Here is a 25,286-nt window from a genome sequence, read left to right on the forward strand (position 1 = left end):
TTCTCTATACACTGCTAGATAAGGAATAGGTAACATGTCCTATGAGTGAATTTATGTTGTCGTAGAACAGTATAAACTTAATGTCCAAGAGATCTTAATTAAAATAATACCTTTACCACTTTGCAGCTGTATGACCTTGGTAATTTAACTTTCTAAGCCAAATTTTTCTCCACTATAAAACAAGATTAAGAATACATCTCTGTGTTGTACTGAAAATTAAAGGCCAAAGATATTATATTTAAATTACATGGCACAGATTTTGGTACACTTTGGGTCTTCCAAATAATATGATTTGAAGAAATATAGTATTTCTTTTGGGGTTCTTTATCACATGGTTATATATGCTAATAAACCAATGAGAGAAAAAGCAATCACTTCAATCTTGATGCCAAATTATCTACAATAACTAAATATTGAAAAGTTGATAATAGATATAAAAATATCTCAGATGATCTAAAGACAGGTAGTATGTTTTTAATAAATTCTCTTTTTCTTAATACTGGACAAACTTCAATACCATATGGAATTAAAAGCTAAATAAATACAGACTTTCAGTGGCATCTGAACTGAGTCTTGAAAATAAAACAATAATCTTAATGAGGACAGCACAATAAGAAAAGGAAACAAAATGAGGGAAAAAGTTCAAGGCAGAGAAACTTAATTTTTTATTTGAACAGCTGGATTTTTCAGCAGATGAATGGTTTGAGCTTTGCAGACTGATACTCCTGTTCCAGAGTCCCTGCATGTATAAATGGTCCCATGAACATGCTTGGCTGTCATTCACTTTCTTCAATGTTCTTAATTTTTCCTTCCTCAATTCCAAATTCCAACCACTTTAAATGGTCTAAATTAAGCCCATCTTGCCAACTGTAACTCACGGTGACAACTCCCACTTTTGAATTCCTATACTATTTACATTCTTTTTCTCCTCCAGTTTAGCTTTTTGAAATAAATATCCACTCCATTTAGTTTTTTACAGTTGCCACAGTGCTCACAGCAGTCCTTCAACATAAATGTTTCAATGAAGTCTTTTATGGCTGAACACCAATTTCTGAGAATAATTAGACACTAAGATCCCTGTCCTAGTGCATTTCAATTTCATGTTATCATTATTAAAGCAATGAGTCTTCTTCGAACTAAGCTGTCTTCTGTCTCTGCATTCATAAATCAGGCATTCTTTTACTATTCCAAGCCTGTATCATTGAAGTGAGATAAATATTAATTACTAATATATTCAACATTCTGAAACATGCAAATAAGCATCATAACAGCAGTGACTCTTATATTTGCTTCTAAAATAATCAAGGACATTTTTTCTTTTGCAAGTACATTTTTTTAAAATATTTTAAGAATAAGAATGATTAGCAACAGTTGACAATTTGTCCTAGTCAGAGACTTTGTAGCCAAACTAAATACCTTATGCATAAATGTAAACATCACTTCCAAATTACCTATTTCTTAAGACTATAGAGGTTATATTTTCTGCAATGTTCTTTAAAATAAAACAACAACAACTAGATTGATTTTTATTGAAATGGCTCAAAGATCTGGACAATATGTGTTGCAAGTATGCAATTTTTAAAAAATATTTTGATGTTAATGTAATTGAAAACATTCAGATAGAATATAAAAATAGAGTGAAATAGTTTACTTGCCATTATTTTTTCCAAAAGTTTTCACTTATTCAAAAGATACCCTGAGGGATTACTGGGTGGTTCAGTCAGTTAAGCCTCTGACTCTTGGTTTCAGTTCCATCAGTATCTCAGGGTCCTGGGATCAAGCCCTACATCATTTGAGAGAGGGGTCTGCTTAAGATTCTCTCTCTCCCTCTGCCCCTCCCCAACGCATGCCCTAAGTCTTTCAAATAATTTTTTTTTTTTTTTAAAAGATACTTCGGCAACATTCCTGTGTTTGGTACCTCTAAGGCTGTACTAAAATGCATGGACCTTAAAAATAAATAAAAGGCCCCTTAAGAACTTAAAAAGTCACATTCTTGTTGAAGTTACATAATAAAAAAGACTTTACATTTGTTCTAACAGGAGAACAATTTGCAGAGAGACTAACTCTGTAATACATACTTTATTCCTACACATCCACACAATCGTATGTATTTGAAGAACATTTTAACAAGGATAAAGTGTTGAATTCCATTACCAGGAACACACAACAAATACTGTGAATGTTTCAACATTCAAAGCAAAATGAAGGTAGTCTTCTCATAATTGCCTTCCACTTAACATTACCTCTAATAACCCTCTAACAATTATCCATCTGGGAAAAAAAAAAAAGTGGGGGCAAGTTCCAAAGCACTGAATCCAATCCTTTGTACTGCTGCGCTGTGAGCAGCTGCCTTTAAAGGGGGCATTTTGCATATATCCTCTGATTTATAAAAGGAGCACTTTCTAAATCTTAATCTGGGGAAATTAAAAGAGAGATCATGTGACTGCCATTAAAAATCTATGAGAATGGTGCCACATAAGCCTCTGGCACCACTTAGAGTTTGTAAGGGTAAAAACCAACTGAGTGGGTGTTTTTGCTCATTGTGGTTAGCTTTCAAGACATTTAACTGATATTTTAGAAGACACAGGCAACAGTATTAACAATAAGATATTATCCCAGATTCTTTTGCAGTGTTTTTGCTTTATGTTTGGAGAATACCTCCTTCCAGTGACTTATTTTCTCATGTAAAAAACCCTGTGGAATTTTTTTCTTCCCCACTGGGGCTCCACCCTTTTCCCAGGGCATGGTCCAAGTGTTCCATAGGCCCCTCTGCTCATCAGCCAAAGGGTCCTCACTGTTTGAGTTCTACACCAAGGAAGTCCCATACTATTCACAGAACCAATGAATCCAGTCACCTAATGCCCTAATAAAAGTGCCAGAATGATGAGGGAATAGAAAGCAAGCTGAGGACAGCACAAGCTGACACCCTACAACCTCCCCCTACCACCCCACTTCTGGGTAGGACAGGTGGGACATTCTTCCCCAAATCTCCCAACTATCTTAATGTTAATGCCTTTCTAGAGGGGAAAAACAACCTTAACTTCACAATGGCAAGGTCCTGGGTATCCTGTAGGTCCTCTTTAGCATATGAAAGTTCTTTCAAACCCTCTCTTTTCCTTACTTCCCCCAATCCCATAGTATATAATCAGCCACCCCTCACAACCAGGGGGCAGCAACTCTTTCTGCCCAGGGGTCCTGTCCCCATGCTTTAACAAACCACCATTTTGCACCAAGAATTCTTTCTTGGTCATTGGCTCAGGACTCTACCCCACGGAACCTCACTTATATTCTAAAACTTCATCAAAAGGACCAAGAAAAGGAGGGCATTAAATTTTGTTGCAAAAGTAAATTGACATAGAAATATCTTCTTATGTAGAGAGTTAGTATTCAAATAACTTATGCAATATTCTTCTTGGATTCATTGAACTCTAGGCTAACTTTATCAACTTGTGGTGTAGGCAAAAACTGACTTTTGTCCCCAGACTATTTTCATTTTATCTCACATATTCCATGATCTTTTTGTTACAATGATCAATAGGTCCCTATTGCTTATTTTAGGAATAAAATCTGCATTTCTTTACAAGGCATTCATAAGACTCCATTTATGGCCGCAAGCCTTGTTTTCTTGTTTTTTTCACTTCCTGCCTCACAGTAAATTCCTAAATAGCACTGGTCAATTCCTAAATAGGATCAACTCTTTAATTTTTAATCTCTGGAACTCTGTCTTTACTATTAACAAAAATTCCACAACCCTTTTGCAAAAGGTGCCTAAATCTTACCCAATAATCAAGATGATGAGGGAACAGAAGGAAAGCTGAGGACAAAGCACAAGCTGACACCCCTCAAACCCCCTACCCCAACTCCTGGGTGGGATATGTGTGACCTTCCTCCAGGAAACTCCGAACTGTCTAACTATTAATGCTTTGCTAGAGGGAAAAACAACTTTAGCTTGATAATAGCAAGGCCTCCAGTATCCAGAGAGTCTTCTTTAACATATGAAAGTCCTTTGGGACATCTCCCTTTCCTAACCTCCCCCAAATCCCAAGTATATAATTAGCCATTCCTCACAACCCCAGTGCAGTAGCTCTTTCTGCCCATGGGTCCTGTTTCTGTGCTTTAATAAAATCTCTTTTTTGCACCAAAGATGTCTCAAGAATTCTTTCTTGGTTGTCAGTTCCAGACCATACCAACCTTCCAAAACTACATCGAAGGCATGTGAAACATACTTTACAAAGCTCCTATCAGTCCTCACATGCCTCTTTAGAAAAACTTTTTAAATACTCTCATGATGTTCATAATGTACTCTATGGACCACAGATATTTGTTACATGAGGAATCTACCGGAATCATTCAGTAATGTGTTTATTCCTAAATACTGTTTATTAACTCTACCATTCTAGGCACTAGAAAAGACACTCTGCCTTTAAGCAACTCACAATCTGGCAGTCTATAAGCTATCCAGGTGCAAGGATAACTTCTATATTCATGTCCAACAGAGTAAATAACTTTGTATTTCAAACATAAAATGTGGCCAACAAATGGTTGCTGATTGAAACTCATGTGATAAAATAAATCCTAGCTCAAGCATTAGGAGATTATCATATTAATATACTAAGGAGAATTTGCATTTTTAAAAACAATGAGCTCAGAAGAGGTCCCCAAGCATCCTTCAGTGATGTTTTGGGAAGATGAATTTTCTTTGAGCTTCTCAAATTACAGAAAATAGCTGAATACCTACTTCATGCATCCATCATACTCATGGGGGATGTATTACTATAGATCCATTTGGGAAGGCAGAGATAACATGGCTCTGTATCTTGACATAATCTTAGAACATAGCAAACACTGATAGAATGTAAAAGTGTGGAGGACCACTGGGCAAAATTGAAAAGGAACTACTATTTTTTTCAGAACTATGGCTACAGGCAGGAATACACACCTTGACAAAAGCTGCAAATTATTGTTTCAATAAAGGACTACCATATTTTGGAATTAAGAATTTTCGCCCTATCTGTCCACTTGATGAGGGAGCAGGAGGCTGGCTGAGGACAAAGCAAAAGCTGGCGCCTTGCACCCCCTCTTCACTCGCTCCCCTCCATATGTGTAGCATTCCTCAGGCACCCCTGACTGCCATAAAACAATAAATAGTTAACTTGCAGGGATCACAATCCTGCAGAACAGGAATCTCCCTTGCTCTACAGATGTCCTAGAGACCTAAACAGGGAGGTTACCTTATCAATAGCACAAATTTCCAGAGGCATATAACTCTCGGTTCCTGAAGCCCTAATGTCTCCCTCCCCACCATAAACTGGAGGAGACTGAGGTAGAAGGGAATGTAAATGACAGCAGGATCATAACACCCCACCAAGAATCTCCCAACTATCTTGATGTTAGTGCCTGACCTAAAGACGACATTGATCAGGCCATAAGGGCAAGGCCTCCCCACGGGCACCTTGTAGGCCCTCCGTAACATGTGAAAACTCTGTTGAAACCTCCCATCCCTTCACCACCTCCCCCCAACCGCGAGGTATATAACATGCCGACCCTCACAACCCGGGGCAGCAGCTCTTCCTGCCCATGGGTCCTGTCCCCGTGCTTTAATAAACCACCATTTTGCACCAACGACGTCTTAAGAATTCTTTCTTTAGTCGTCGGCTCCAAACCTCCTCACCCCACCGAACCTGACTTAGGTTCTGGGACTTCATCACACTGAAGACTCATTCTTCTAATAGAAGATTTAGCTGATAAATCATAAAGAAGCAATATCTGTGAACTATGAGATTTATTTGTAATAGCCATTTAATGGACTACACTCCCTGAGAAGAAATTGAAGTCTCTTGCTTGGACAGCTACTCTTCATTCTTTTCTACGAACAAGGCAAGCGATTTTCAAGGAGACAAATAACCAACATTTAGAAAAATGTAACACTATGCTACAAAACCTAATGGCAGGCAAACCTCTAAAGACTTAGAAATTTGGTTTTAGTGAGATAAATATCCAAAGGACCACCTGCCTATCAGAAGCCTTTCTGGAGCTAAGTTTCCTCCCTCCCTCCAGGACTCCCTAAGGGGCTCCTTTATCTTCTTTCCTGCAGTCTCCTTCTCCACCCTCCTTCACCAGCTTCCCAACAAGGCTCTTCAAAGAACCATAATAAATCCCTCCCACCTCATTACTCACAGTCTTGTTCCAGGCTTTAGGCCAAACAGCCCTGGCAATCTCTCTGGATATCCTCAACTGGATATCACTAGAGCTTTACTTTAAAAAAAAAAAAAAAAAAAAAAAAAAAGATAAAATATTAAAAACTCAGCAGTTAGGAGAAACCGTAAGTATGATCTTCCCCAAAATGGTGTTTATGAAGCTGAGTATGTGGGATCAATTTCCATGTGGATTAGGCCAATTCAGTTTCTCCTGGACCAAGACTGACCAGGAAGTTCAGATGTCACATAGGAGGAAGGGGAGGAGGGAGGTGGAAGAATGGGAAACTTCAAAGGGTTAGCAGTAACTCCGGCTCTGTATCTACAGGGAAGATGCCCTTCAGTGATAGATTTTTCTCCGCCTTTGTTTTGGAATTCTTTCCCACAAAACTTAATTGGGGCGGGGGGGCAGGGGGAATCATTGAAAAGCAACATTTCTTTCCAATATTGCTCTTAAAATATTGACATAGAAAGTTCTTCTGCCAGTAGCAAATAGACAAAGTTTTAATGAAGGACTTAAAGGCACTGAACCAGATAAAAATGCTTACTGAGTTCTGCGTTGCTTCATTTTATTTTTAAAATATCTTATATGCCAAGCATGTCTTTGGGGGGTGAAATAAAAGAAAGGAAAAGGAAAAAGAAAATGTTGCATCCTGAATCTCTTTTTAAGAAAACAATTTTAATAAGTGCCTCTCTCTCTCTCTCTCTCTTTTTTTTTTTTTTTTTTTTCCTGAATTCTTGAAATCAAAAAACTTTTTTCCTGTTCAGGAAAAAGTTCATCCGCCTAAAATGTAATTTTTCCAGCTAGCATATTCTTCTGACAGATGAAAATATAAATCTTTAATTTACCATATGCAAAGAATATATAAATTTAGGCTTTGTCAATGCCATTTTGTATCTGAATTCCATGAAAATTGATTTTCTACCATTTTTTTGATTCATAACTAAACCAATAACATTTCTCCATTACATTGTTAGAAGTGAGTTGGACAGTTAGGTAGTCTGGGCTGGGGTCCACAATGAGAAAATATGGAGTCAGGGCAGCTAAAATAAGACAGTACCAACACCCTGTTTTGCAGCTTAGACAGGACCACCCTAGCATTCTGCTTTACAGCCTTTACAGCCTTTACATTCTGCAAAATGCCTTAAAATAAGACAACTAACCACAAAGTGTCTGTTACTATCATAGGCAAGGGGCAGTTAAGACATAAGCCCCCAGATGTCAGCAAAAAAGACCATCAGCCCATTGACTTTAACTTAATAGGTAGACAGAAACGTGACCAAAGCCCTGATTGGCAAGACTCAGCACATTCTGATTGCTTACGATAGTTCGGCAAAAGAGCTCATAAAAACCCCTAAACTTGGAAACCCCAAGGGCCTCCCTCCCATCCTGAACTTTGTATTGAGCTTTTGCTCAATAAACTTTGCTTTTCTGCCCACCACTCTTCATCTAGTCCACAGCTTCATTCTTCAAAGTGCCATGACTAAGAACTACAGGCACCAAGAACAGAGAATTCCTGCAACATTATTTCATTTAATCCAGTTTGGCAAATATTTCTTGGGCACAAGCTTTCTCCTGGATTTGAGTTCCCTCACCATTCTGTTAATTGTCCTCTGAAATATGAGGTTGGTTCCAGATTTCTTTATCTGCAAAGTGTGTGTGCATTCCATGACCCCCATTGTCTCTTTCAGTTTTAAATTCTATGTCAACTCAAAGATTGTTGTGATTACATGAATAGGAGGCATAAACTCACTTTGAAACTATAAAAGGACATGTATATATGACTTAGAGACATGCAAAATCATGCATTGATGCTTATATTTTTATGATTTGGTAACTTAGGGGATCTACCTTGATATCCATTTCAGAATGGGGGCAGCATTTACCTTATGGGTCAGCTGATAGAATCATAATGTCAACATTTACTTAATTTGCATGTACGCATTTCACGTGGCCTGCTTTAGAAGGAGTCTGGGTGGTAGAAAAGAAGTTCTTTCCTTAAGGGATACACGCTTGTTTTTTTTTCCTGTACTTATTAATCTTAAATATCTTTTATAAGAAAAAAGTTAATTAGTATTCTAATGAACCTTTTGCACAAATGATGGCATATTTCTTGTCTGTTATTTATTGCCCTCTCAAACATTGCAGAGTACCTTTATTAATGTCCATTTGAAAATGGCTGCGGGCTACACTGGCTGGGGAAGTCCGCAACAGACCTGTTTTCCAGATCTCCATTTCAGCTATTTGTCAAGTGGCTACCTCAGAATGAGATGAATGTTACGTTTATTTTTGCACCACAGCCTCGCTGTGGGTAAAAATTTAATGCAATTTGTATGGTGATAAATGTACTGTTATTATGAAATGTGATTTTTTTAAAATGATATGCAACACAATAAGTCAACTATTTGTGAATTATCGCAGACATTCACTTGGAACTAAACAGAAAATAAAATAAGTCATGGTCAGGCTGCATTTTAATTGGTATTAGAAAACTTTCAGAGTTACTAATAAGAAATTTTTCTTTAGAAAATGATAAAATTGCAGATACCAAATATAAAAATGCATTTTTAAGAAATTTGCTTTTTACATTTCCTCTTGTAAAAGAAATCATTATACCAATATTGCATAGTGGCTAACATCAATGGCTCTTAAATCCATCTGTTTAAGTTGAAATATGTACTGCTATAGTGCTATTCCTTAGCTTACTTCTCTGTGCCTCATAGGTTAATTAAATGGTGCCTTTAAAGCACTCACTGTAGAACATGCCCTCAACAAGATCTAATTGTGAAGTAATTATCTCCATGTTGCTCATTTAGAAAAACAATGCAAGAAAGATACCTACATACCTATTCATCTTAGCAAGTATGTAGCACATTTTTTGTAATGGTTCTAAAGTGAATATGAACTTGTACTCCTTAGCAGAGCAATTCTGGCTTTATTTTCTTTATTATTTTCAAGCTTTATTAAAGTATAATTAACCAAAAAAATTGTATATATTTAAAGTATGGCATTTGATACTTTGAAATATGTATACATCAAGAAATAATCACCACAGTCGAGCAAAGCTTCTTTTGTGTGGTGAGAACATTTTATGACCTATTTGTTAGCAAACATCAAGTATATATATCAGCATTGTTAATTATATCTTAATTATAGTCACATTACTATACATTAAATCTCCAGAACTTATTCATCTTTCGGAACTGGAAATTTGTATCCCTTGACCAATACCTCCCCCTGTCCTTTCTCTAGCCCCTGACAATCCCCATTAAAACAGAGAAAAGTAAAAGTTAAATTTTTCTAACAAAATTTTATAAAAAATTATAGCCTTTTACTCACGTAGGTATTTGATAAATCCTTGCTAAATGTAATTATAACCTAGATCATGATATACATTAAGTATTCTACTCTGGTGAATTATGATTGTGTCTGATTTGTATTAGTTGTTTTCAAGTATATTTGTTTAAAATTCATTCAAAAATTAGCTTCTTTCCTAAAAAATACTGGGAATATCTAACAAAACCCAATGATCAGACTATGATACCTATGACTCAAATGATCTCGTGATGGCATAAATAGAATGTTGATAGTGTTTTCTGAAAAATTTTAAAATTCAGAACAATGGTTTTAATGAGGAATATCTGATGTCTTCCTATATCATTGGGATAGCCATTAGAGAAGTATAAACAATACCCATAAGTATTCTAGTAAGTCCATGTTGATTACTTAAATATCATAAAATAATAATTATCATGTAACGAGCATTCTGTTTCCAACATTGTACCAGGAGATAGAGAGGAAGAAAGACAAATGGATAATCACTTCATCACATCATTCTGATCTCACGCTTCTGTTTCATAGAAAATACGATCCACTGCTTTACTGAGAATTTATTTTAATATAATAGTTTAAGCAACAAATGTTTTTATTTCCAGTAGATCTAAAATATAACTGATATGTGGTCTGGACCGGATACTGATACTGTAGCCTGATCATGTTATGGCAGTTAAAGAAATTCAAAATCCACTTAGCATATAACAATCCACTGCCTTAAAGGACAGGGCTTGGTGCTGGGGATACGGAGAAAAGGAAAACCTGGGATCAGTGTCCCCAGGAGCTTAAAACTGGAATAGCCCAAAGACACACATACACATAAATTATACAAGACAGAATATCATTAGTTATGAGAAAGGAAAGAAAATTCTTTCTTTGGGGAAGAAAAGTCATAACCATGTTACACAGGGAAAAGAATCTCAAAGGCTTAATTAGGAGGCAGTTTGTGAGCTAAGCCTTGGTAGGATGATTTTAATAGACTTTTTAAAATATTAATCTCTACAACAGAATTTCATTTATCCCACTATTCAATATATATTTATTGGGCATCTTCTGTTAAGTATGTGGTTGTCATTGAGGATACAAATATGAATAAGTATTTGTTATCAGGAAATGCAAGAGAGATAAATAAGTAAACAGATCATAATACAATGTAGCCAGTGGAGATGATGAAGTACTTTCACCACCTGGGAAAAGGAAGAACTGAAGATTAAGAAAGCCTTTGCTTCTCAAGGGGAGGGGCCTGGGTGACTCAGTCATTAAGCATCTGCCTTCGGCTCAGGTCATGATCTCAGGGTTCTGGAATCGAGCCCCACATTGGGCTCCCTGCTCAGCAGGAAGCCTGCTTCTCCTTCTCCCATTCCTTCTGCTTGTGTTCCCTCTCTCACTTTGTCTCTCTCTGTCAAATAAATAAAATGATAAAATATTTTTTTAAAAAGTCTTTTGGGGAAGAAGTGGTGAATAAGCCAACTTTTGTTAAGACAAGCAGATATTATAGAACTCAGTCAGGGGAAGTTCTGGGAGGTGGTAATGGATTTAGTCATCAAAAACTGTAAGTTACTTATACCTTACCAAGTAAAAAACTCTTGAGCTAAGAGAAAACATAAAAAATCTTAAGAAATGTTGTTAGTTTCATGTGACTGGAAAGCATAGTGGTTAGTGAAAGTGATCAAAGAAGGTGTGAATTGTAAGAATGGGTCAGGCATGAGCAGAGTTGTGTTGTAATAAGATCCCTCTAGAAGCAGAAGAATAATGAATTGTTGGAAGAGGTTATTATGTTGTGAGATTAGCATAAGGAAAACAAGTTACAAAGAAAGATCAATACAGATGAGAACTGATAAGGTTCTTTACTAGGTCAGTGGGGATATGGTTGGAAATAAATGAATGACTGCAGAGGCATGAAAGGAGTTCCAGTGGAACCTGGTGATTAGGTGTTGGTAGCGACGTAAAAAAAAAAAAGTAAATAATGGTGGCTAGTCCATTCTGATTGAATGATTAATGCCATTTGCTGGGACTAAAAATAAGAAGTGCATTCAAGAGGAATAATAAATTTATAACCTTGCTAACTAAAAAACATCTTGTCTATTAGAAAAATATAGCACCAAAATAAAAGTAAATTTCAGATTTATAGGTTTATTTTATTACTCATCTGTACCTAATCTATGGCTTAAAATAAAGCATGGAATATATGATATAGACCTGATCAGTCCTTTTTTTTTTTTAAAGATTTTATTTATTTATTTGACAGAAAGAGAGATCACAAGTGGGGGGGGGGGGGAGCAGCCTCCCTGCTGAGCAGAGAGCCTGATGTGGGGCTTGATCCCAGGACCCTGAGGTCATGACCTGAGCCGCAGGCAGAGGCTTAACCCGCTAAGCTAGCCAGGTGCCCCAGTAATCAGTCTTATAAGGATATTAATGAAGGCATAAAGCCAGGAATGAAGACCCAAATGAGGCAGTAATCACCATCTATGTGAGGTACTACAAGAATATATGGGTATGAATAAAATCCCCATAAGATTGGGTTTAACAAAAAAAAGACACAAAATATTTGAAAAGAGTCAAGGAAGGAGACTTTATTAACTGAGTGCCAAGAGGGAGGAGGAGAATCAGGGTACTAATGTGCTCAAGAAAGAGTTTAAAGAAGGACAAGTAGTCCAAATGCTATGGAGAGGTCAAACAAGATGAACACTGAAAATGTTTCCTTAGATTTAGCTACAAAGAGCCTGCTAGTATTTATGTTTATCTTTGAAAATTCAAAAATAATACTACAAATTATTTGTGGGTCCATACACATGTAATAAAAGTATAAGAGCATTGTCAGGAAATCCCTTACCAACTCTCAGATATAGACTAATTGAAGGGCAGAACAGCAGCATTGCTCCTCTCCATGCAACCATTTGCACTATATTTTACAAAAATAGTGCCCTAGGAGGTGAGCTACATAATGATCCAGCTCTGGGGAAATAGCAACTGAACTAGCAATTAGTAAAGGAAATAGGCTTCAAATATATCTGTAGCTTTAAAACAACTGGAAGCAAAACAACAATATATTAACATTTGTTAAATATGACTGGTGGTTACATGACTACTTGTTACATTATTCCCTGTACTATCTATATATTTGAAATATTTAAATAATTCTTTAAAAAGGCATTTTAACATTTGCCTGGCTTCTCCCAACTTTGCCTCATGTGTTTTTCCCCTTTGCTGATTTGCTCTGTATCTTTTCACTGTAAAAAAAATTATAGCCATGAGGGCCTCTACATACTGAGTGCTGTGAGTACTCCTAGCAAATCATTGAACTTGGAGATGGTCTCTAGAATCTTCTGACTCAGCTAGGTTCAGTGTACCTTCAACTGAAAAAGTCTCTGAGGGAATTTGAAGATATGCAGCCTGGGCTAACAAGTCTACTGGCAGCCAGCAAGAAAAAGCAGATCCCTAGCTCATGGTACAGACTCTTCAAGTTCATTGATAAGATGCTGCCATTGACCAGTAGCATTAAAAGTCCAGTGAGTCTTGATTAATTTGATTCCAGTATACCTCAGCTTAGTGATTCCAGACCATAAAACAAGGATACTAAAGGACAACTAACATATTTTTGAGAAAGTTGTATAGGGCCTTTTAACAGACATGGAGCATCTGATCAGATGAAAAAACTGATATGCATACTCAATTTATCTTCTCAACTTGTTATAGATTTTGAATTCAGACACATCTAAGAACAAACCCCAAATCGATCACTAATCTTTTATATTTACAGCATCTTTGAAAGTGACTTAACATCTGAGTTTCAGCTTGCTCATCTGTGATATGACTTGCCAATAGTCTTAGATAACAGGTAAAAAATGGCACAGAATTTTATATATAATAAGCACTCAACAAATACTGTTCATACATGATTTTGCATGTATCATAGTACACTGTATCTTCTGCATTCTGAGTTAAGAAGGCAAAAGAGCAGGCAGTGGTCAAAATTTCAAGGCACTAATCAAGACCAAAGATGTTTCTGAGAACTCAAGAGTAGGAAAAAATGAACAGGAAAGTAAGTCTTGAGAGACTTTGGAAACTACAGTTCGAACCACCTCATAAACCATGTTAAGCATGAAAAGTACACACACATACACACACGCACACAAGCCTTATACTCCATGACAAAAAGTGATTTATATAACCATTATTCACTGAATCTAATACCCAACAGAAACTATAGTTCAAAATAAAACATTAAATAAAATAAATACATAAACATAAATAAATAAAAATAAAAGTAAAACTTGGAAATTTCTTAAATATTTGCTCACTTCAGCTGGAATTTCATATTTACTAACATATATGGTATTTTTAAAGTTAACTCTAATATACATTATTTTTTAAAATCACACTGAGGTCTTAATTTCATTTAAAGTTAAATTCTTTTGGATTAAAAATGCTATTTAAAAACTATCCTCTAACCATTATACTGTGTGGTAAGAATCTTACTCTTATTCTTCGTGGCTAGGCTGCATCTTTTAATGAAATCAAAATTATGATAGAACTGTTGCTAAAATTCTATTACTTGAGTGATACAATATAAAAGTATCACATTCCAAAACTGGATTACCTAATGAATTGAGAGTATTGAATATGCCTATCTAATTTGCCCCATCAGTAAGTAAAATTTCCAAGCCATCTAGTCTTTAAAATGAATACATTTCCTCTTTTAATAATGGCCATCTCTAAATATCAGGGAGTACAGCAAATGCTTAGTTGTAGCATTATACTTTTCAAGACAATGATATTTATTTAGCAAAAATTGAATTCTGTGATTTACTAGAATTAAATCACTACTTACGAACAGGAACAATATTAATATACAGTTTTCATTAAGATGCTAATTTATTTAACATTACTTATCTCTTTAGTGAGTACACATTCTATAAAAAAACAGAATCCTGAAGTAATGTAATTGCCAAATATTCCCTGCAGTATAAGAATTGCACACATTCTTTCAAATTGATTTGTAATGGCATTACAGCAAAAGGCTAAGAACTCATGCATTAGCCTACTTTTTTTTTTCTTATGAGAAAATTAAAGATACAGGTATAAATGAAAGACTTGATATTTCTACAACTGTGTACTTGTTTTTTGTGAAAATAGATTAAAATAACCTAGCCATTTTGTTATTTTTATCCCTAAAATCATGTAGAAATTTTAGTCATTGCAATACAAAAGAAATCAAGATGCAAAAGGTTATGGTGCTCTCATACAGAAAGACATAGAAAATACTGTGTTAAAGCAATAAATAAATGTATGCTTCTGTGCATGGTAAGATAAGGATCTAATTTGGAGTCTTTCTAAATTGCTCTTTATTAGCACACTGTAGAATGATGTCAAACTAAAGGCTTCTGTACATCAAAAGAAACCATCACCAAGTGAAAAGGCAACAAATGAAATAAGAAAAAATATTTGGAAATTATGTGATAAGGGGTTAATATCCAAAATCTATAAGAAACACATATAGCTCAAGAGCAAAAAAACAGTCTTATTAAACAATGGGCAGTGAAGCCAAATAGTTCATTTTTCCAAAGACATACAAATGGCAAATGATTACATGAAAATATGCAATATCACTAATCATCAGGAAAATGCAAATCAAGCCCACAATGGAGATCACCTTACACTTGTTAGAATGACTGCTTTGGAAAGACAAGAAACAAAAGTATCAGTGAGTGTGAAGGAAAGGGAACTCTTGTACACTGTTTGTGGAATGTAAATTGGTGCAGCTACTTTGTAAAATCTGAAGGTGGAAAGGTAGAAAGGTGAAGGTAGAAAAACTGAAGGTAGAGCTACCATATGAATCAGCAATCTTAGTTCTATGTATACATTCAAAGGAAATGAAATCAGTACCTCAAAGAGATATCTGTGCTCTCATGTTCACTGCAGCATTATTCACAATAGCCAAGACATATAAACAACCCAAATACCTGACCATGGATGAATAAGGAAGATGTGATATAAATAGATAGATAGATAGATAGATAGATAGATATAGATACAGATATAGATAAAGATACACACACATACACATATATATATATATATACAAATATTATTCAGCCATAAAAAAGGACATATATTTGCAAAAGCATGGATGGATCTTGAGGGCATTATGCTAAGAAAAATAAGCCGGACAGAGGAAGATAAATACTGTATGATCTCACTTATATGTGGAATCGTTAAAACACACACACACATAACACACAACTCATAGAAACAGAAACAGAAAGTAGAAGAGTAGTTCCCACGGGTTTGGGTGTGGGGAAATGGGAAAATGTTGGTTAAAGGGGACAAACTTCCAGTTATAAGATGAATATGTTTTGGAACTCTAGTGTATAGCACAGTGATTATACCTAACAATATTATATTATATACTTGAAAGAAAGAATTGGTAATTATGTGAGGTGACAGAAGTGTTAACTAACCATACTGTTGTAATCATTTCACAATATATCAGTGTATCAGATCAACATGTTGTATGCCTTAAATTTATACAATGATATATGTTGAGTTATATCTCACCAAAATGAAAAAAGTAAATAAAATTTTTGCTTACACATTCACTCAATAAATAATTTCTATTTGGTAATTGCCTTTTAATGTCATTTGCCAATATCTGTTTCATATTTGTTACAACATTACAGTGTGTGTATGTGTGTGTGTGTATACCCATACACATATATGTTTGTGTATATTTGTCTGTATGTATAGACAGAGTCTACTATGTATGTTGAGAATATATTCCTTGTTTATTGTTTTCTTTAAAATTTGGCCCACCATGGCCACCATTCAGCAGCAGGGAGGAAGATGGCGCTTAGTGAAGAACAAAGGTCCTGATGAATACATAAAGGAAGTAGGAATGGGAATGGCTCTGTGAAAAGTAGGTGTGATGGACAACCAGATTGTATCATCTCTTCTGATGGGAAAAACCTCATCATAAAAACTGAGAACACTTAGAAAACAACACAATTTTCATGTAATCTGGGAGAGAAGTTTGAAGAAATTACAGCAGATGGCAGAAAAACTTAGACTGTCTACAACTTCACAAAGAGCACATTGGTTTAACATCAGGAATGGGATGGGAAAGAAAAAAAATTGGAAGATAGAAAATTATTGGTGGAATGTGTCATTAATATCGTCTCTTGTACTTGGGTCTTTGAAAAAAGCTGAGTAAAAATTCCATCATCATTTTGGACAGGAATTAGCTGTGAGGATGGGCAAGCTCAATTCAATGTGCAATTCTCCATAGTGGTTTTGTTTTGTTTTGTTTTGTTTACTGTGTTCACTTACTTTTAACACAAACAATTGTTTGGTTAGTAACTAAATGTGTTTGTGCTAAAAAAAATAAAAGAATCAAATTTGGTCTATAATAACTTCTATAGGCAAAAGATATATAAAGAACCAATTTTTAAATACTTTCCTTTTTGATTCATTCCATTACCTTGAAATATTTATTTATATCATCTTTCAGTATACTGTTGATATAATATATACAATGTAAATTATAAATAGATACAGACAAACACATATATGGTTTTTTAATCTGTCTAAAATGTATTTGGTTTATGCTGTGAGATAAAAATTTAATGACTATAAAATCTAGTCAGATGGAGGATATATTTTTAAAACTTTTCAGCAGGTTTTTAACGTCTTAAATGAAAATGTTTATCTCTTGCTTTCACGTGAAGGGCAACATCTTGGCTGGTCATAGGTAACATACCATTTTCCTCAAAATTCCGTGAACACTTTAAAATTTTCTTCTATCATAAAAATCTGAAGCTAGCCCAAAGTTTATACTCTTGTGGTCAGTTTTTGTTTGTTTCTATTTTCTTTTCTGATCCTGGCTAGGTGATTCATAAGAATATTTTATACTTTTGAAGTTTATAAATATTACAAGGATGTGTCTAGATGTCTCTTTTCTTATTAATTTTATCTGAAGAATGGCACGCCCTTCAATGAGTCTTTCCTTTGTAACTGAAGACATTTTTCAATTGTGCTGTAAATAATTACTTGTATTCTAACAGCCTTGGCCTCTCTCATGAGAATGCCTGCCTGTAATTCTTAGTTTGCATTTCCTTCCTATTTTCTCCCATATCTATAGAATGCTTTCTCATTACTTTTATTTATTTCTTTTCTCTCTGTATTTTGGGAAACAATCATAAGCCTATCCCCCCAAAATGGGATTAAATGAAATCACATTTGCCAATAGTTTTCAATACTGGTTTTTTTATTTGAATCACTTGTGAAATTTTATAGTAGTAGTAATAATAATAAAGATGGCTAGGCTTAGGGCTATGACATTGCACAATTCATGAGACATTCTATTCTCTGCTGGTAGTGATTGCTGGAGTTGTGCAGTGATGTGGAACTGCCTAAGTCCCACTCTAGACCAATTAAATCAGAATATGGATGTGGCATAAAGTGTTGATGTTTAAAATTTTTTCTCCAGTTGATACTAGTGTGAGGCCATGATTAGGAAGATAGGGAGCCAATGGCATATGCATACGGCTTAGGGCATGTTCTGAAATATACAGTGCTCAGTACATGTTAAACATCCATAGCTTCAGCATCTGCATATGCATCATCATTTAATTATCCTCAGTATCAATTTAATTCTTTAGCAGAGATTTTAATCTACTTTTACTATTTCTTTTTTTCTTTTTCTTTTTTTTTTTTTTTTGATTCCTTCCTTATTCAGTGTCTGTCTGCCTCATGTTCTCATCTTTTGGCGCTCTGTCCTTGTTTCGTGAAGACCATGCCTTGTTTATCCTATCAAGTGTGTCAAGAATTTTTCTAAACTTATTTTCTAATTAGATGCTATTTTCAAAAGTAAGAGCTCTATCCAGGCTCAGTTTTGCTAATGGACAAGATGTATGGCTTGGTCCCATAGATTGCTAAGAATGTCTCATCAAGTATCCAGCTGGAATGTGAACCAGTATGCACAGATTCTCAAGCATTATTCTATTGAGTTAGAGAGAGCTTTTCTCTTATCATCTCTCTCTGGTTCTCTGATTGTTTGAAGAGATAGAGTATGCTCCATAAATTGTACTGAAGTCAGAAGTATTCCAAATTCCATCCATTTTCTTTAATTTATCATTTAACAAATATTTACAAAGTCCTACTCCCTGCTAGGTAATGTCCTAGGTGCTAATGAATACAGGGGTGAACAAGCTAGAGCTTACACGTTACTGCTGGAAGCAGATAATAATTACCTACATGAATAAGATAATTTCAAATAGTGCTATTACACATTAGGAAAGAAAATAGGGCAGCATAAAAAGGGTCTGACGAGGAGCAACATTTACTTGCTGGAAATACACCTATTGGGATGCCATGTGCCACGACAAATACTTCTGCTCTGATACTTCTTAAGATGTGGTAAATTGTCAAACAGGTATGGAGGAGAAGTTCTATGACAGTAGTCATATACTTTTTAAATATAAAAAGACACTTGCTGAAGATACAGAGGGCCAAGACCTCTGTACCAAAAAGCAGAGAATGCAAATGTCTCCCCACTTTCCTTTAAAGTACTGGAGCTTGTTCTATTCTAAGTTATTAAGTATCTATTAATTACCAACTAGTTCTCACTTCAGTCCAAAATGTTAAATTTGCCCAAGACTGACAATAGTTCTACAGTCAAATTTAGTTGGGAAATTATTATGTTCTTTTTTTCACCATGTTAAAGGGCATTTTGTGGGAAATTGAAGATAGCAACATCTATCCAAATTGGACTGACATGCTTAAACAGTTCACTTTCTTTCTTCACTCTAGGTCAGAAGCTCTATAAAACAATTCTTTGCATATGTTGCAAGGCCTTCAGGCTCTTCAGCCCACCTTCCTTTCCTACTCATTTTAAATGTCAGTGTGTCTCTAGTTTCAGTCCCCATTGCATTGGACCTGCTCCTGGCCATGCCTTCCAGATGGATGTTTTAATCAAATTGTCCCCTGGCCTTTCATTCTAGCTTCATGCCTGGACAATGTCCTTCATTTATTCCATGATCACACAGTGTGTCACCTGCCAATCAATCCTTCCTGACTCCCTTACTCAAGCCAGATTTCGTGCAGCTGATTTAGTCAGGCACCAGGATTCTACCAGTTCTTCAGAAGAGTTCAGATGACAAGCCAGGTTAAGCCAAAGGTCCCATTTAAATATTTCAGCTAATGGTTTTCACTTAGTGGCTCTACCCTGGCTGTTGCCAAGTAAAATGTTTAGATATTGAAAATATAGCCATGAACAAGGTATACAGGTCTCTGTTCAAATGAAAGTAATAGTAAATGGAGAAACAGACAACTATTTCTATTCAACTAATTTCTAAGTCAACTAAAAATTTCAAAATGGTATAATAAACATGGTGATTGGAAAAATGCAGTGTTACCTAAGATCAGACACCCATCCTAGATTTGAGTTGTATGAAAACTAAACTAGGATCTGATGGATGAGTTAATTAGGAGTGAGCAAAGAAAAAAATATGGGAGGGAAGAAATTTTCTAGAAGCACTAACCTTTAATCATGAGCATGCCAGGTAATGAGAACAACAAAACTTTGCTGGGCAGACGGTTAGAGCGTGAACAGAAAAATCTTTATCAGTTCTTAGTGTACAGGCTGGGCAAGAAGACTTTTATCCTGATGTGATGGAGGCCTCCTTCGTGTATTAGAATTATTGTTAATTTATTCATTCAGCAATTATATCTACTATTTCAATGCAGAACATGATTTTGGGCTACATTACCAACTGTGGGAGGTATGACGTCTTCTCTCATGGATTTTACTCCTGCTGTGCATGCAGTGAGGTCTACTTATAGGCTCTTTGCTTCCAGTGACCTCTCTGAAGTCAATCTGGTGGAACAAATCCCCAGGTAGATAAGTCAAGAATAAAAAAAAATATATGTAGGAAGAAAAGAGTGCAGGATATTAAAAAAAAAAAATTATAAATAGCAGCGCCTGGGTGCCTCAGGCAATTAAGTGTCCAACTTTTGGCTTCAGCTCAGGTCATGACTTCATGGGTTGAGACAGAGCCCTATGTAGGGCTCCCTGCTCAACAGGATTCTACCCGAAGACTCTTCCCCTGTGCCTCCCCCATTCTCTCTGTCTCTTTCTCAAATAAATAAATCTTTAAAAAAAAAAAAAAGACTTAAAAACAAAAGGGAAGAAGGGAACTGAAATAAGGGAAAGAAGGAAACGATGACAGAAAACAGAAATAATACATTTATGATGGAGAAAGCAAAGGTCCATGAAAAACTTTCTCAAGTATAACAGGCTGTCCATCCTTTATATTATGGCCTTTCTAAATTAGGTTTTGAATACCTAGTATGCCTAGCTCAATGCCTTGTGCATATCATTCCATGAAAAATATTTTATGGAATGAATTAAAGAAAATAAGCAGTGAGGGCATTCTTTGAGTGCTTACGGACTCACTTTCAATGAAAACTTTGCATGAATCTCACTGCTGCCATAATAACTACCTGCTGCCAAACCAGTATTCCAATGCTACCTTTGCCTTTAATTCGACTACAGGTTTTAAGACCTTAATCAACTTTTTCAGCCTGGAAACTTCAAGAAAATTACTCAGACAACTGTATCCACTGTGCCCTTAAGTTAAGAAATGGCTTTGGGGCGCGTGGGTGGCTCAGTGGGTTAAGGCCTCTGCCTTCAGCTCAAATCATGATCCCAGGGTCCTAGGATCAAGCCCCACATCAGGCTCTCTGCTTAGCGGGGAGCCTGCTTCCTCCTCTCTCTCTCTCTGCCTGCCTCTCTGTCTACTTGTGATCTCTGTATGCCAAATAAATAAACAGAATCTTAAAAAAAAAAGAAAGAAAGAAAGAAAGAAAGAAAGAAAGAAAGAAAGAAAGAAAGAAAGAAAAAAGAAATGGCTTATTACTGCAGCTAAAATCACAGTTATCTTCTTGGGGAAAAAATTCTTTTTTAACAGAGGAAAAAATAGGTAGAAAATGTGTCCAATGGGTATCCTGTATTATATATTAATCTCAATTTAAAGCACAAAATTTTTATTGAGCGCTTACTAACTGCAGGATCTTTAAGATTAAGATTACATGCTTAATGCTCAATAGAAACTATGGAGTTTAAAAACACAGGCTGTAACTCCTGTCCTTAAATAGGGTATGATCTTACTGTTCAAGGGAAAATAAATAGCCTATTTATAAATTTTAAAATTAGGAGAATGTGTCATCAAAGAATTGAAAAATACATACAAAAGAAGGAATAAATTATATCAGACTGGGGGTCAAGAAAGTCTTTACTGAAAAGATGACCCTGGAGGTGGTCTCAGAATATTATCAGAATAAAAAAAAAAAAAAAATAGGATGCCAGGGTGGCTCAGTCAGTTAAGAAGCTGCCTTCAGCTCAGGTCGTTATCCCAGGGTCCTGGGATACAGCCCTGCATTGGGCTCCTTGCTCACCAGGAACCTGCTTCTCTCTCTGCCTACTGCTCCCCCTGCTTGTTCATTCTCTCTCTAGTTCTCTATAACAAATAAATAAAATATTTTTTTAAAAGAATTTTAAAAAAATAAAGATCAGACACTATTCTAAGTTGAATAAACAGCATAAGTCAAGGCACAGTGGCAGAAATTTATGTGCTGTTCAGGAAAAAGTCTAGTTCATATGGAGCACTAAGTAACACAAAAGCAGCAGTGGGAGAATCAGACCATGCTGTGGAGGAGCATGAATGTTTTCAGGAAAATCCACACACAAGTTTATAAATAATGGAGCAATTGTATTTGTTGTAAAAGAGAGGACACTATAAGAGCTTTTTATTAGGAAGATTATAGGCAGGAGTACATAGGACGGACAACAGCAGGGACGGACTGGAATTTAAAATCAAATATAACAAACAAAAAGAAAACAATACAAGTTGAGGTTTGAGGGGTCCTAATGAGTTGGCACTCTTTTCTCTAGCCAACTTTTGGATCAACAAATTGATAAAGGAGAGGGCAGACAAGTATAAAAAGTATTGAAGGTCATGGCTTAGGGATGTTGCAGCAACAGACTGCCTAATATGGAACCCCAGCATATGATAGACTTAGCCACTGCAAACTGCCCCACAAAGTTTGGGGTATAAAGGAGGAAAGCAGAGAGAAAAGAAGAGGAGGGGGTTAAATTAAATGCCAGGGCCCTTTCTCCTAACATACCAGGGTAAGAGAGAGTAAAGGGCCAGAGAGAGGTCTAGTGTGCTATCATGGAGGACCTCTCCTTAATAGGAAGTTGGCAAAGGGTTCCCCATCCGCAACAGAAGGGTTTCCATTTTATTGGGGGGGAAATGATGCTGACATTTACTACCTGCAAAAACTCCCTAATGTCCCTTACTGACATTGTCTCATCTAATATTCAAGAAACCCTTGGATATAGGTGCTATTATTATTTCCATCTTACAAAGTTGAAAATGACAAGTAAATTGGGCAAGATGGCACAGCTCCTAGTGGCAGATCCCAAACCTAAGGCCATATGGTTCCAGAATCCTCTCCCCAACTGCCATCCCAGGAGATGTCAGGAAAGGGCTCTAGAGAATGCTTACTCCTCAGGGTACAGTTCCAGGACAGAGAACTGAGAAGGAGTCAAGGAACTAGAATAAAGCTTTGTGAGGGAAACCAACTGAAAAAAACACCTCCTGCAGTCTTATCATGAAGACTCAGAACAGTTTCAGGAGACTGGTGAGGTAAAAGCTTGGCTAGAGACACAGAAAAGAATATATATGAAGAAGTGGAAGTAACAAGAATGCATTTTCAAGAAAGTAGCATTTGAAGGAAAGGAGAGTTACAGTATGACAGCTTATGAGAACTGGAAAGTTGAGCAAAGATGTGTGTTATGGTATCTGAGAAGTTTATAAGAAGAGAAGACACTTCCAGTGGAGAAGGACAATTTGAAGATGTACATGAGAGGAAACAAACACAGGGGCTTAGGTTACAGAAGAGGAAAGAAGAAATGAGACTGAGAAACAATATATCTTAAGATCAGAGGCATCTCTGGTGGAAAGACACAGAGTTCTTTGAAGACAGAAAAACAGAGGAGTTTCGATGAGGTATACCTCAAACACAAATTGGAGAAATCACTCAGGATTTGACAAGGGTAGATTGAGTGCTGATGGCTTGAATCTAGGGGGAACTGCCACAGTTCTCCTTGGAAATGGGATAGGGTATCAATAAACAATAAACAATAACCAAAAGATTGCTGAGAAGTGACAACCAACTGAGGCACGCTAGTGCGGATACATGATGGAAGTTTTTTTGACATGGTTTAAGCAATATATAGTGACCAAAAAGCAATTCATAACATTTTAAACCTATGACTTTTCTTGTGTTTGAAGCATATAAACCGATTCAAGTCCTTCTGGACAAATCCATTATGAGCCTAATGCTTTGGGGGCTAAATGACCCCCACACACACACACACACACATGAAATAAACAAGTGAATCCATTATTTTTCTAATTCAAGCCACTCACTCAAAAAACAAACCCAATATTTTAGATAAAAATACATTTTTGTACGGAAAAAAGGCCAAACACCTCTTTCGATACAGGGAAACTGAGAAAAGGTGTGCTTAATCTTCCAAGTCTTATCCCAGAGAACAGCAATAGATGCCGTGTGTGGAACAAATAATTATTCTATGCTATTTCAGAAAGGAAATCCTGGTTTTGCTGAGGCTTAAATCAGACCTTATTCTCTTCATTCTACCACTGCTTCGGTACTGTTTTTCTTTATAACCTGTTTCTTTTAAACATCCTAATTTTTAAATAAACTCCTTTGTTTAGGAAAATATGATTAACACTGTATCTCTAGGTCAGTAAAATGAAAGAGACTTCAAGTGTCTGGTTATTAGCCACTGTCTGCAGTTTTATTCCATGGGAAAGTGGGAGGGAGCATGAAGGGGGAAAGGTGGTACAAGAGAACTTGACATTTACAGAGTTCCTATCATTCGCTGATATTATATTGTAATAAAATGCTTTCAGCCTGTGTATTGAAACCCATTCATAAGTCAGAAAATCAACAAGATGGCCCGTGAAGCAAGCTTTTAAAAAGTGAAATAGAATAAAATAAAATGAAACTGAGTACAACACATATGCTAAGAAAAAGTTTAAAGAAACTCTGGTCTCGGTTATATAGAAATACACACATACATAGCCATCTGTGAACCTCAAGTCATGATATAAAATGTATTTTTTTTGCTGTGGATTATGGTCAAAACAGCTCCAAAGTCATCAGGTTTTTGGCTAGCAAGAATTCATTTTACTTTTCCAAGCGTCCAAATTTCCTTTCGAGGTCTTGAGATAGAAATTCCTAGATCAGCCTCCTGGTATGGAAGCTGAGAGAAGCCAAATCAGCCAACAAAATACTCCTTCCTGAGATTTAGAATATTGAGCAGGTGATACAAAGATGAAAAGTTGTAAACAGTTGGCACAGACCCTTTCTAGTGGTGGCATCCAGACCTGTTTAGGTTGGTGGTTGCTGTGGTTCCTGTTGCCGTAGTTTCTGCCCGTTGCTGCCCATTCTCTAGCTTCTTATCAATATTTTAAGTCCTGACTTCCTTCTGATAAATCCTTTGCGCTCATTAGCTGGAATCAATTTCTATTATTCTAATTGAAGGACACTACACTTATATATTGGCTCAGTTAAGCCTCAAAACTATCCTATGATGTAGGTATTATTTTTATTTTACTGATGAGAAAAGTAAGATTCATGGTGATCTGGTAATTTTGCCAAAGGTCATC

At 36.0% G+C, this 25,286-nt stretch overlaps 1 protein-coding gene and 1 pseudogene across 5 annotated transcripts in view; one reads left to right on the forward strand and one right to left on the reverse strand.

Annotated features, from left to right (window-relative positions):
- The window catches only part of GRM1 (glutamate metabotropic receptor 1), a 416,711-nt gene that overhangs the window by 150,411 nt on the left and 241,014 nt on the right, over positions 1-25,286 (reverse strand). The window lies entirely within an intron of this gene.
- LOC131833265 (fatty acid-binding protein 5-like) lies at positions 16,343-16,734 on the forward strand (annotated as a pseudogene).

This window comes from Mustela lutreola, chromosome 6 (genome assembly GCF_030435805.1).
Source record: "Mustela lutreola isolate mMusLut2 chromosome 6, mMusLut2.pri, whole genome shotgun sequence".
Taxonomy (NCBI): Eukaryota; Metazoa; Chordata; class Mammalia; order Carnivora; family Mustelidae; genus Mustela; species Mustela lutreola.